This window comes from Amblyomma mixtum, chromosome 3 (genome assembly GCF_055824585.1).
Source record: "Amblyomma mixtum isolate Tamu chromosome 3, ASM5582458v1, whole genome shotgun sequence".
Taxonomy (NCBI): domain Eukaryota; kingdom Metazoa; phylum Arthropoda; class Arachnida; order Ixodida; family Ixodidae; genus Amblyomma; species Amblyomma mixtum.
In genome coordinates this window covers 425,637,836-425,644,667 of record NC_143014.1, presented here as the reverse complement: position 1 = coordinate 425,644,667, position 6,832 = coordinate 425,637,836, and the positions used below count along the sequence as shown (strand labels likewise).

Genomic DNA, 6,832 nt, shown 5'->3' with positions numbered 1-6,832 from the left:
AACGTCAAGTCAAAGTTCAAGGTCAAAGGTGGTCCATTTAGTGGACCACACAGCGATGGCGGTGGCGCCACGCGGCACTCCTCCGAAGCAGTAACCCGGTGATAGCTCCACCGGAGCAGCCGGCCGCCTGCTTGCAATGGACGCCACGGACGCGTCAAAAAGGAAAAAAGCGAGCAGCAATCGCATGTGAAGCGTGCCGCAATGCTTGAATCGTGCCGTATCGGGGAAAATAAGCCTGCATGCTTTCCCCAAGGAAAAGAAACTGAAGAAATTGCGGGCCGTGAAGATGCGAATAGGCAAAAAAATTGCTGACGGGATGTATGTTCGCAGTGAACACTTCAAGCAAGAAGACTACTTCTGGAGCCACCTTGGTAAGTTCTTCGCGCCCATCGAGGCGTTCAGTGGTTATGCTGCTGTGAACTTTTAAGGCGGAAGCCTTTAATGCCTCATCGTTGTAAGCAGGAGCTGTCGACAGAAATGTCACGCTTTTCAATTGGTCGAAACGGTCGTGACGTCACAGTGCGCGAATTTCAAAAGGGGCCAATTGTACTTTGCCTACTAACCATGCAACCAATTAAAGGGATCGTATAGTGACGCTCCAAGTAAGTTTGCCTGAGTTTAGTTAATTGCTTACTTAGCCAGTTAGTCTAATTAACCTTTCTAGTCAGACCAGATAAATAAAACCGAGTAAGAAATTGGCCGAGCTTGGGAATCGAACCCCGGTCTCCGGCGTGCGAGTCGAGCACGCTACCACTCCGCCATGCCAGCTCGATGGTTTAGAATGAACAAAGGTGCGTCTAGTGAATACGGTGTCTTCGTTCACTCCCATCTTCCTCCCTTTCCGTTACGGCGAGGTTTAGGTGTCCACCGAGATATGAGAGACAGATACATTTCCTTTCCTCAAAAACCAATATACCGACGAGCAACGCGTATTCGTCCGCGTTTCAGATTGGTCCAAATTGTCGTGACGTCACCACGCGCGAATTTTGACAGGTGTCCACCGAAATATGTGAGACAGTTACTGCGCAACTTCCTTTCCTCAAATACAATTTTCGACTAGTGTCTACTGAGATATGTGAGACGGTTAATGGGTAATTTCCTTTCCTCAAATACAATTTTCATTTTCTTCATTACGGCCCCTCTTTCTTCTTTCACTCACACTTACTCCCTTCCTGTACCGTGCGGCTGAGGTGTACACCGAGATGACAGAGAATTACAGCCCCATTTCCTTTCCTCAAAAAGCGTTGCGTTCAAAGGGCAACGCATCGCGCCGAACGGGTGGTGGCGTTCCTTAGACTCCATGGCAGCACTACAACACGCTGTCGCATTCCACTCCTAAAGGCGAAGCTTAAGCGTCATTAATTGGCAGTTAATTAATGCACCAACAGAATGTGAAGTGAACAATCGCGTAGCAGAATGCAGCACTCAGGCTTTCGCCTTTCACCACTTTAGCCGCTAAAGTTCCTCGTACTTTTTGTGATGGTACTATGATTTCTTCCAAGGCGACAACCTAAAGCCTCGTCTACTGCGGCTGAAGAAAAGCGTTTTCCCTTCGTTGAAGGTTCCTGCGCGGACGCATGACGCTTCATTAACTCCAAGATCGAGCAGAAGGAAGACGACAGGCCATTCAAGGTACGTAGCGAACTCCTATGTAGTAGAACGTTCTCGCGGGCAGTTGGTTCATTCCAGATAAGATTCCCATTCGCGCAGGCCCACCTTTTATCTGAACTCCTATGTTTACTTTTTAGCGAAAGAATTGCGTCCTGCGCGTGATCTATGCCTTAATCTCGGCGCCTACATTCGCCAGTTTCTCGATTCATTGCGTTCATGGGCTTGATACGCGGCGCTTTCTAGGGACATTAGCGGCTCAATTGATTTCACTGATATATTGCAAGGATCTTGCATATCCGCAAGTGTCGCTGTTTTTTTTTTTTCCTGAATACGACTCGGACGGCATTGCCAATCTTTCAGGAGATAATCATCCACCAATCACCCAGATGCACACGAGTCTCGGGAAGAAGCTTGCGCTTGCGCACCTTCAGTCGATCCATATGCAGGTGAAAACTGCGGTAAGTACTCATTTTAGAAAGCGTTGTACAATTTTTTCTCATATTTTTGCCGCTGACCATGCTTCAAATGCTTCAACTGTGCCTTGTCACCATGTTTGTAACTATGCGGCCAACACTATACCAAGCTTTGTTTCATGGTTTGAGGCAACACGATTTTGTGTGTGTTCTGGCACAGACCACAAGCACTTGAAATATCAGTTATTGCATGGGTATGTTTCTGTATTCGTCATAAGGATTGTGTGCAGTCTGTAAGCAAATTGCATGTGCTTGGCTTGTGAAATTATTTATGCAGAACTTTCTTCATGTGTGTGGACTACCGATCGACCTGCCCAGGACTGGCTTCCTGAGCTAAACTCGTGTCCAGGTATCCATGTAGCAAATGAAGAAATGCTCACAGGTAACTTTTCATAACTATTACCATAACTATTGCATGAGGCACATTAGCTTCATAACATCTATGGCAGCATGATATTAACAGTGTTTGAGAGCGTCATCCTCCTCTTCGTTACCTCATTCTGCATCCATCGTGAAATTCCGACACATGCCCTGTTCACTCTGGCATTTATCTCTACCACTTACTTCTAGATTCATCGTGCGCCAACCTACCTTTCCTCTATGCTAATCTGGTACGTTACCTCTTTTGTTGTCATGTTGCTACCCAAATTCTCCTCTTACTCTTGGCATTGAATCGGCCTTGGTTCGTAATCCCACTGACTTCTTAAGTGCTTAATTTTCCACCAAATAGGCTACTGCCGCTCCTGCTGCTGCTACTACTACTAATGCTAGTACTGCTACTACTGCTACTTGCGCTCCTACTGCCACTACCACTATACTATCATTACTACTACAACCACCGCTCCCACCATATTTTTCATTTCAGGACACAGAGAAACGGAGCTGCACAACCTTCTCCATCAGTTAGAAAAACCACAGAATGAGGACAAGCCAACGCAGGCCAATGTGCTGCATGATGTCGCACAGAAGTTTAAAATCCCAGAACTTTTAACGACAGACTCCAAACTGAATTTAACAGTAGTGCATATTGGGCGAGTTGGTTAATATACATCTTGCAAAATCTTAACGCGAAAAACACGGACAGAAATAGTAGACGACACGAGCGCTGACTAACAACTGGAAGTTTATTCGAAAACACGTTGAATTATAAAGGAAGAAGGTGCGATAAAATCGTTGGTCAAAAACCAAAAGAAGAAAACTAAACACAACAGTCACCGCCAGCCCCTGCTATCAAGGCGCAAAGCACTTGTCCAGATATGCTACCTCTTTCTCCCGTATAGCAACAGACGGTTTGGCCACGCACGTGTTATGAGCCTTGGCGATACTATATGCCTCGTAAATTTCCCTACACAACACGTTGTCATGCTTGTACACAATCGTAGTGTTGTCAAGGTCCGGCCACGCCAGAAGGTTGCATGTATGCCATACATACACGGGGGGTCTCATCGACTACGGAAGATCGCAGCTAAGCATGATGTGCAGCTGGTGTTTTCAGCTTATCACAAGCTCGGGAGAGTGTGCGCGGCAGTTCGAAACAGGCTAGACAAGACACTGCCTCGACAGGACCCGCGGAAGTGTACTGCCAGTCATGCCAGCGAGGTCACCGCCTGCGAAAAGGGGGTTGTGTACAAGGTGCCGTTGGCCTGCTGGGAGGTGTATTACGGCCAAACGGGCAGATGCATCAACGTGCGGCTGTAGGAGCACAAGAACTCACTGGACTGCAGAAAACCGGTTTCTTCTAACCTTGTTTTGCACTGCCGTGAGTGCAAGGAACTCGGGACCTGCATGTGCTCGCCGGACCTTGACAACACTACGATTGTGTACAAGCATGACAACGTGTTGTGTAGGGAAATAAGGCTCATAACACGTGCGTGGCCAAACCGTCTGTTGCTACACGGGAGAAAGAGGTAGCATATCTGGAGAAGTGCTTTGCGCCTTGATAGCAGGGGCTGGCGGTGACTGTTGTGTTTAGTTTTCTTATTTTGGTTTTTGACCAACGATTTTATCGCACCTTCTTCCTTTATAATTCAACGTGTTTTCGAATAAACTTCCAGTTGTTAGTCAGCGCTCGTGTCGTCTACTCTTTCTGTCCCTGTTTTTCGCGCTAAGATTTTGCAAGATCCAAACTGAGTGCTTTCCCGGTATTCCAAGTTTGAACATTCTCAACAAGATTGTTCAGCTCCTGGAGAGGCATGAGAGAGACAAGTTGGGAGCCACTTCGTAGGATAGAGTTCTGTTAGTGTTTACTCTTCTGAGGCAAGCCATTTCATTTTCATCTGTTGGTGTGCTCTTTCAATGCAGTGCATCATCTGTGCACAGGTTCACACACTTCCTCTTCTTGCAGCAATTTTTGAATCAGCCATTGAGTGGCCATCAAAAGAGGAGATGTTAGACAATATACCTGTGCACTTTGAGAAGTACAGTAGAGTAAGAGGGGTCATAGACTGTACAGAAATTGCAGTTGAAAGGTCAAGTTTTGTGACGTGTCGGCTGCTGACCGGCTAACACAGGCTTACATCACCAGTAGAATAACATACGCAGTATCATATCTCCCCCTCTTAGCGAAAGATAGAAAACGCTTAGACGGCCTCATTAGGAGCAGTACGCGCACAGCTTTACGCCTTCTCCCATGCGCTTCCACAGAGCGCCTTCTTCAACTAGGAATACGTAACACTTACGAGGAACTCTGTGAAGCCATTAAAAAGGCACAACTAGCCAGACTCCCACACACCCCTGCAGGACGAGCTCTGCTGCAGTCTCTTCGCATATCGCCTGTCGGCATTATACCCGACACTGACACAATCCCAGCTACCATAAGAGCTGCAGTTCAGATACCCCCCTCCCGAAACACATGCATCCGGAGCGCGATCAAAAGCGCAGGGAGGCCCGGGCTTACCACTACAAAGAGTTTATACGGAGAGGATGCCAATGTGGCATACACTGATGCCTCGCTCCACGCATCAGGCGCACAGGCAGCCATTGTGGATGTTCACAGTCACGGCCGCCCCATCACGGCAGGAACCATTCTTACCTCATCCGTAACCACGGCTGAAGAAGCGGCTATCGCTCTAGTCATCTCCTCTTCAGCCGCCACCAAGATTATATCCGATTCGCAAACAGCAATCCTAAATTATAGCACTGGTCGTATCTCTCGGCAAGCCAGCACCATACTCCGACGCTGGAATCCCGCCAGAACCGTAACGCTCATCTGTGCGCCAGCACATGCCGGATTATCCGGAAACGAGGAGGCGCATGCCCTCGCCCGAGATCCTCCGGGCGGGAGAGCACACCACCTCCTCCATCCAAAGGAAGTGCCTGTTAAATTTTAGTGACAGCCTAGAACACTACCGCCCCAACTGACAGACATACGCACCTCCTCACCTTTCGCTATCAACCACGCAATCAGCGCTCTGGCGCAGGCTTCAAACTCGCGCACTCCCATACCCGATGGTCATGCACGGACGTTTCCCTGACTTATTCTCCTCCTCCTATCGACTATGTGGCAAACCAGGCGACTTTCTGCATGTACTGCTCACCTGTTCCACTTACCCGCACCCTCCACCCCCTCCCCAAAGGTGGCACTCACTTACTGGGAGCAGCTGATGTCAAGCTCAGCACTCCAAGACCAACGACTCACCATCACCAGTGCCTCTACCAGGCTGGCCCCCCAGGGTCTGGCACACCATTTGTAAGGGAGGAACCCGCTGTGTGGGCCCCTCCCGCAGGCCATGAGGGGGGCTCTGCCCCCCACCTGTAACTTGTCATGGCCAATAATGTTTACACCACCACCTACTCCCTGTATAAATCTACTTATACTGTAAAATTTCTTGTATGTGTCAGTCCAGGAGGCAGAATCACTTTAATTAGTAATGCATTTGGTGGACGAGCATATGGCAAAGCCATTACAATGCACTGTGGCGTTCTCAACAAATTTGAGTCTTTCACTGATGACATCATGGTTGACAGAGGTTTTTTCATTGATGATCTGTGTGCATCTCGTGGTGTGGGCATTATTAGACCCCCATTCCTAGGAAAGGAGAGCCCGTTCTCTGAAACTGAAGCCCTGAAGAGAGCTGACGTACATTGAAAAGGCTAGAGTGCATGTCTAAAGGGCCATTCAGAGAGTGAAAATATTCAGAATGTTGTACGGCACAATACTGTGGGAAATGCTACCGCATATTGATGAGCTGTTTACTGTAGCATGTGCATGACAAACCTGTGTTCGCCAATATTGGCCGAATATAAATTTTTGTAGTGAGAGGCCACTTTATGCAGTGCTAAAACACATTGTGAATGCATGGTGTGCCACAATGGAGTGCTGTGGATTCATTTCAGCCTTCCAGAATTGCAGTAGGCTGGTAATCAAAACCCACTTTTATTGGATTTTTTGCTAGTATTTATATACACGCAATCTCACATAATTCACAAAAAAACTGCCATAGTTAAGAAAATGCCATTTGCCGTCTCCTTAATAAATATATATCATTTTAAGCAGCATGGCCTCGGCTAGTTCAGAGCAAAATTTTACCTTTTGCTCATGTCAGCAAGTTTGGGAAGTATTTTCCTAAAATACACGTACTACAACTTGCCTAGCAGTTCCCGCATACGCTGAACATCTTTCGCCATAAGGATTACTAAGCTTTCAACGTTTGAATGTGCAACAAAAAGTGGCACATGTCAAGGTTTAAAATCAAAAGACCCAGCTGAACCTGGGAGTGATAAGAATGCTTACATTTCGAAGCAAAGTT

The 6,832-nt window shown here is 47.4% G+C and overlaps 1 pseudogene; it reads left to right on the top strand.

The window, feature by feature from the left end:
- The first annotated feature begins 316 nt into the window (after positions 1 to 316).
- On the top strand, positions 317 to 6,339 carry LOC149357963 (uncharacterized; annotated as a pseudogene).
- The last annotated feature ends 493 nt before the right edge of the window (positions 6,340 to 6,832 follow it).